Source organism: Paroedura picta, chromosome 5 (genome assembly GCF_049243985.1).
Source record: "Paroedura picta isolate Pp20150507F chromosome 5, Ppicta_v3.0, whole genome shotgun sequence".
Taxonomy (NCBI): Eukaryota; Metazoa; Chordata; class Lepidosauria; order Squamata; family Gekkonidae; genus Paroedura; species Paroedura picta.
The window spans coordinates 33,294,156-33,300,814 of NC_135373.1; the positions used below are offsets into that span (position 1 = coordinate 33,294,156).

Here is a 6,659-nt window from a genome sequence, read left to right on the forward strand (position 1 = left end):
GCATCCTGATTTTCCACCAAGGGGCTCAAGATGAGGTGTTCACAAACACTCGGTTAAGTGTGACCTGAGAATGTGAGTGACTCAAGGGTGCTTCCTAGTAGACTGGGGGATTTGTCCCAGTTTGCCCCGGTCCCAGTTTAGCACATTAAGCATCACTCTTGTCCTGCACTATAAATGGATCAGAGATATTTTTATTATTACCGGCTCTTACACACACTGAATGATGCACTTTCAATCCAAATCCAATGCACTTTGGTGATCATTTGCTGTTTCACACAGCAAAATCCAGGCGCAAAGTGTATTGAAAAGGGATTGAAGGTGCTTTATACAGACTGTATGAAAACTCACATTTCTCATCATCGCCATCACTCTGTGATTTAGAGAAGAAAAGTTGATTTAAATATGCTGCTTTTCTCTACCAGAAGGAGTCTTAAAGCGGTTTACAATCGCCTTCATTTTCCTCTCCCCACAACAGACACCCTGTGAAGGAGGTGAGGCTGACAGAGCCATGATATTACTGAAGAAGAAGAGTTGGTTCTTATATGCCACTTTTCTCTACCCAAAGGAGTCTCAAAGCAGCTTACAGTCGCCTTCCCTTTCCTCTCCCCACAACAGACACCCTGTGAGGTGGGTGAGGCTGAGAGAGCCCTGATATTACTGCTCAGTCAAAACAGCTTTATCACTGCTGTGGCGAGCCCAAGGTCACCCAGCTGGCTATATGTGGGGGAGTAGGGAATCAAGCCTGGCTCGCCAGATTAGAAGTCCGTGCTCCTAACCACTACACCAAGCAAGTCATAGTCTCTCACTCCAACCTTCCTTAAAGGGTTAAGTTCATTTTTTAAATAAACAATTACAAGCCACCTTTTGGCTGATATAGGGTCCCCCAGGTGGTGAAAATTAAGGCATCAGAACAGCACATGTACACATATTTAACAATTCAACAAAAACACAGACATCCAAACACACACAACCGGGAGGAAGGTCAGTAAGAGTTTACTGTGGATACCCCAGATGAAATTTTAAAAGTCTGCACCAGCTGGCAGAAGACAATGATAGAGGGGGATAGACAGACCTCCCTGGGGAGACAGCTACCCTAGGAAGAAAGGTTAAACAGGCCAGGGCCTTTTCCCTTGGAAACACAACAACTGAGGGGTCACATCACAGAGGTTTACAAAATTATGCACAGGTTAGGGGAAGTAAAGAAAGAAGCACGTTTCTCCTTTTCTCACAATGCAAGAATTAATGAGCAGTAAGCTTAGAGCCGAGAAAGGGAAGTCCTTCTTAACAACCCAAAGAGTAATTAATACATGGAACTCACAACCACAATAAACTGGGGCAGCTACAGTTATAGACAGTTTCAAGAGAGGATTGGATAGGATAAACATACAGAGCAGAGGTCCACAGGGTAAAGATGGAACACTATATCTGGGCCAGAGATGCTTGGTATTCTTGGTGCTTGGGGAGGGCAAGAGCGAGAAGGTTTCTGGAGTTCTGGCACTGCTGGCAGATGTCCTGAGGACACCTGGGTTCTGGCCACTGTGTGACACAGAGTGTTGGACTAGATGGGCCACTGGGATTCTAATATGTTCTTGTGCTCTTAAAATGACTGGAGTGTACGGCTAGGTTCACAGGAGAAGGCAGCCCTTAGGGCAGTGGTCCCCAACCTTTTTATCACCGGGGACCGGTCACCACTTGATAATTTTACTGAGGACCGGGGGGTAGTCTTTTGCCGAGGGATGTCGCCACTGCCGCCTGAGACCCTGCTCCACTTGTTTTCCTGCCAATGCCCCTGACTTACCACCGCCCACCGGGGGCAGGGCAGCTCCCGAAGCAGCAGCTAGGGAGGAGGACGAAGAGGAGCCGCAGCCCGGTACTGACTGATCCACGGACCATTACCGGTCCCCCGGACCTGGGGTTGGGGACCACTGCCTTAGGGGATGCCGGCTCAAAGCTGCATAGGCTAGGGATGGGGCATCATGTGCTACACCCAGCACCCTGGAGGAAAGGCAGGACTGGCATGCAAGAGAACAATTTCAGTTCAAGCTTCATGGAGCCCCCTTGCTTGAAGTTTGCATCAAGGCTCATTTCCTGCCATCCAGTTCAACTGCCGTTTACCTTGTGGACTAGGAACTTAAAAACCCCACCAGCAGAATTACATCAGCAGTCATTTAATTCACACCGCACCTTCCTAATAGGATTAGCCAAATCCATTCCATTTGCATGTGGCCACTGCAGGGGGGTAACATGCCACTGACCCTGCCTGGGATGGCTCAGGCTAGCCGGATCTCAGGAGCTAAGCAGGGTTCAGCCCTGGTTGGTGTTTGGCTAGGAGAACACCAAGGGAGTCTGGGGTCACCATGCAGAGGGAGGCAAAGGCAAGCCACTTCTGTTCATCCCTTGCCTTGACAACCCCAGGGAGCTCTTCCGCCAGGCATTCGGTTGAGGCCGAGCGAAACCAGCAAGAATATCTACAGGTCTCCTGCCTCCCTCCCTCCCAGAAATCCACTCATGCGTTCTGCCTCTGGACCTGTTTGCATTGTTATAGTTACCTTTGTTACAGTTATTATTAATGTTAATATTATTATTGTTGCGGTTATGTATACGTTATGGAAAAACCAAGTTCCTTGTATTGTTCTACGTTCTATGTAAACCGCCCTGAGCCTCAGGGGAGGGCGGTATATAAATATATAACTAGAGAAATATAAATGAAGAAATAAATAACTTGACAGCATTCTCCCCCAATGCCATGCCACTGGGATGCTGGGTCACAGAAACATTCCGGCCAGAGGTCCAACAGAGATCGCGCTCAAGCAAGAAAAGTAGCACAAAACTAATGGCACAGGAACAATTCGGCGCCAAGATGAAACCAAAAGAACGCAAAAAGAGCCCTGCTGGATCAGACAACAACCCAGAGGGTTAAGTGAGGCTGGAAGAGACATTGACTGGCCCAAGGTCACCCCAGGTGAGCATCCATGGTAGAGTATTTGAACACTCCAACGCTCTAACTATTCTACCCCGTCGGCTTCTGTTATAACCTGTCTCAGGTGCTTGAAACGGAGCAGGACAGACAAGTGGGTTCAAACCCGAGGGGCTTCGCTGGTTTCTCCAAGGGTGAAAAGTCTACAGGAGGATGCTCACCAGTGCCGGAGTAAAACACATTTGTCCAAACATCTCTGCAAAGACCTACCTGGATGAAAGGCCTTTCCAATTCTGCATCTTGCCGATGTTCACCTTGTAAGAGCACAGCCAAGATCGCAACAGGCCTTCCACGAGCACTTCCTTCTGCCACGGATCCCCAACTGCTCTGCCCGGAAAGGCTAGCCAGTGCTCCTTGTTTACCAACACGAGCCTGAGCGAGGATTGGCTCAAGCGATTCGGATGCAAGACAGATCCGAACGCCACTGACCAAGCAGCGTCAACAAAGGCCCCAGGAGAGAGAGACCCTGGGCCAAAAGGCAGCCCCCATTGTTTACAGCTGACCCTAAGGCAAACCTTGGCAGACAAGGGTTAACCGACCAGGGGGGAAAACCCAACCAAACAACTCTCCTCTTTCCTAGCCCCGACCACCGATTCATCCGGCCCAAAACCGTGCTGTGCTTACATTGCATCTGCCTCGCTATTGTTACGTAATAAACTGAGCCAATTACCACCCAGCAATAGATTCACCAGATTGTGCACTCGGACGCCCTTAAGATTGCGTGCGCGCGCGTATGTGTGTTTTCCCCACTTCCAGCGGTGAGCAGCCCTCCGCAGTCAATGCTGCAATCTCCGGCTTTGCAGTTTCCTCCAAACACAGCAGAAAAACCCCGCACAGGGGCAGGTGCCCGCACGAGGGTGCCACGCAAGGCATCCACGGGGCTTTTGGGGTCACCCGCCTGCAGAACAGAAGGCTCCCGTCCCCAGGCAAACAAGCCCAATGAAAAAGCTGCCTAGGTGTCATACAAGCCCTCGGTAAGGGGAGAGGGGGATGCTGGCGGCTGGCGTTTGGAGGACAGGTGACAGGGAAGTCAGGCAGGGGAATTGCATACGGTCTCTAGCCCTTTCGTAGGCAGCCAGGATGGCAAGCATCCATCCTGGAGGTGGCGCATGCCAAGGCCACATCACCCATGTTGGGCAGAGCCAGTTCCCGAATGGGGGGTGGCTATGGGGCCAGTGGGGTGAAGCAGAACAGGGGCAGCCCAGGAATACTCCCCCTCCCAAGTCCTCAAAATGCATGACCCTGACCCACACAATCTCCTAACTGAAGAAATCTAGCTAGACCTCAGCATGGCTATTTGAGTCTGCTTCTTCGGAAAGACGACTGCAGCAGGATCCCAGCATGGCTGGCACAACATGCCAAGCGCAGGGTCCAAAGGAAGGCAGGAAGATCAGTTTGCAGGCCTCCCAGCCCACTCTTGGCTTTGGAGGGAGGGAGGGAGGGAGGGGGGTGACCCCGATTCTCACTTGTCCTTAGCATCCCCATGGCCTTTGCACCCCCCGCGGGGCATCCGGGGTTAAGCAACACCTGCCGGTCGGTCGACTCCGCAAAGGTTCGCTCAGGGCTCTGGCATTAGTGCCCATGCTCCAGGAATTCACCACCACACACACACACTCGGTTCTCCAAAGCCCAAAAGAAGAACGGGGGGATGGAAATCGCCTCCCCACCCACCCCGCCAAGGCCGCTACGGCATCTGTATTCCCAAGTCTCACAAACAAACCCAATGAAAAGCACAGTCACCTTACCTTGCCGGCCCATTTCGGGGCAAAGCATCTCCCCCTCCCCCGTTTTCTATATTTTTGGGGGGAGATTCGCGGCCAGGTTCCCTCCGGGTGGCAAAGAAATGTGTCCCGCTTAGCCCGGATGCATGTTTGCTATTCTTTCCCCGGGAACACCTGTTTCAAGCGGGCGCGGGGAGGGAGGGAAGGGAAGGGAGGGGGGGTGGCGAAGCGGATTATTATGTCATATATTGCTAGCGAGAAGAATGCATGCAGGCGTCCAAAAAACGGAGAAAGGGTGCGATCGCTGACAATGTGCATAATATAACTGCATTATTATATATTGTGCGTATACAGAAATAGCTACGGGGGGCCGGTGGGGCAGAAAGGAAGCCGGGTTTCCCCCAAAAGAGGGGAGAAGGCGAAACACTTTGAAAAACACCCACACCGAATTAATGGCAAAACCCCTCGGTTGAATCATGGGCGATCCGGGCGCTTGTGAGCATGCTCGGGCCGGAACCAATCCTCCTCGGCGATGCTTGGGAATCAAAATAATCCACGCCGGAGCCGGGCGGGCGGAAGCGGGTGCCGGACGGGCCTGGGGGCTCGCAGCGGCACAGGCGGCGGCGTTTGCGGGCGCGCTCGCTCGCTCCCCGGATCCTGCAAGCCCAGCCGGCCGGCCGCGTGTGCAGCGGCGGAGGCCTGGGAAAGACCCAGCGCGGCCGCCATTCGCCTGGCTGCAGCTCGGCCCGGGGAGGGGGCGGCTCGCTGTGCCCGGCCAACCTCGCCCGGCCCGGGGGTCCGTTCGGAAGCAGCAGCCCGCTTTGGGTTTGCGACCCCGCTTCCTTTCCGGGAAGGAGCGGCATGCCGAGCCCGCGGACACTTTGGCCGGGGCGGAGCGGGGGAGGCTTCCTTGGAACCGAGCGCTACGCCTCGACGAGGCGCCGTCGCGGGGGTGGGGGGGGGGTGTTTACTCGAAAGTAAATTTCCGCTTTAGCCTGTGGGCGGGATGGGGGGGTGTAAGAGCCCCCCCCCCTTTCGCGGGTTTGGCTGCAGCCCTTGCCATCCGAGAGCGGAGTGACTCCGGAGTCGCTCTGCATGGAGTTGCATGGCAAACGTTCTGGGCGCTGCTGGGGGCATTCGCACACGCACACGGTCTGTACACACACACACACACTTCAAAAAAGGGGTGGGTGGCAAGCAATTGGGAGCGACCATCCACGAACACAAAATCTTTGGGGGAGGGTGTCTCCCCTCCCTCCCCTTCTGGAACAGGGTTCATTTCTGGTTTCTGACCCCTCGTTGACCCGCACCCCCCCCCCCAAAAAAAATTCATTTCCATCCTTCCAACCCCATGGGTTTGTCAATCTCACAACAGCCAGGGAGGTGAGATTTAAAAACTCGAGGGACAAGAAACTTTCCTCCAGGCCAGTTGGCAACCCTAAAGAAAGCTCGGTGGCAACACCTGAACTCAGACCTCTCTGACGCTTTAGCCTCCGGTTCCAAAAACCAACGCCGTGACTTACCTTAAAGAGACATCAGGGGAGGGGGGCGATGTATCGTATTGCCAATAATCCGCCCCGGTCGCTCCCTCCGCCGCGATCCAAAGCGATGAGCCGGTGCTGCTCGCTCTTCTAGTTGCAGGTTTTTCAAAAACGGGGTGGGGAGAGGGAGGAATCCCTCAAAGCAATCCGGCGGGTCGGTCGTGCCTTCGGCTGGAGCGGAACTTCTCGTCCGTCCGGGGAAGAACTTCAGGCAGTCGGCGGGGAAAGCTCGGGCGCTCCCCACGCGTGTTCCGGCGCCTCCGGGGGGCAGCTAAGTCCCTCTCGCCTGGTGTCCCGCGTCAGACTGCTGGCCCGCCGGAGAGGCATCCCGGATCGCCCGGGGAATTGATGACCCGAGGACGGAAGGAGGAAACTCGCCAGCAGCGCTTAATCCCAGGACCGGTTTGCAGTCCCCAAAAC

The 6,659-nt window shown here is 54.2% G+C and overlaps 1 protein-coding gene across 2 annotated transcripts in view; it reads right to left on the reverse strand.

Moving 5' to 3' along the window:
- The window catches only part of HIVEP3 (HIVEP zinc finger 3), a 257,097-nt gene extending 250,840 nt beyond the window's left edge, over positions 1–6,257 (reverse strand). The window contains exon 1 of one of the 2 annotated variants that reach the window (XM_077337133.1): positions 6,222–6,257. The gene's annotated coding sequence lies outside the window, so the exon portion shown is untranslated. Of the gene's footprint in view, positions 1–4,722; positions 4,861–6,221 lie in introns of those variants that run through there. The other variant, XM_077337132.1, reaches the window with a different exon arrangement.
- Positions 6,258–6,659: the final 402 nt, after the last annotated feature.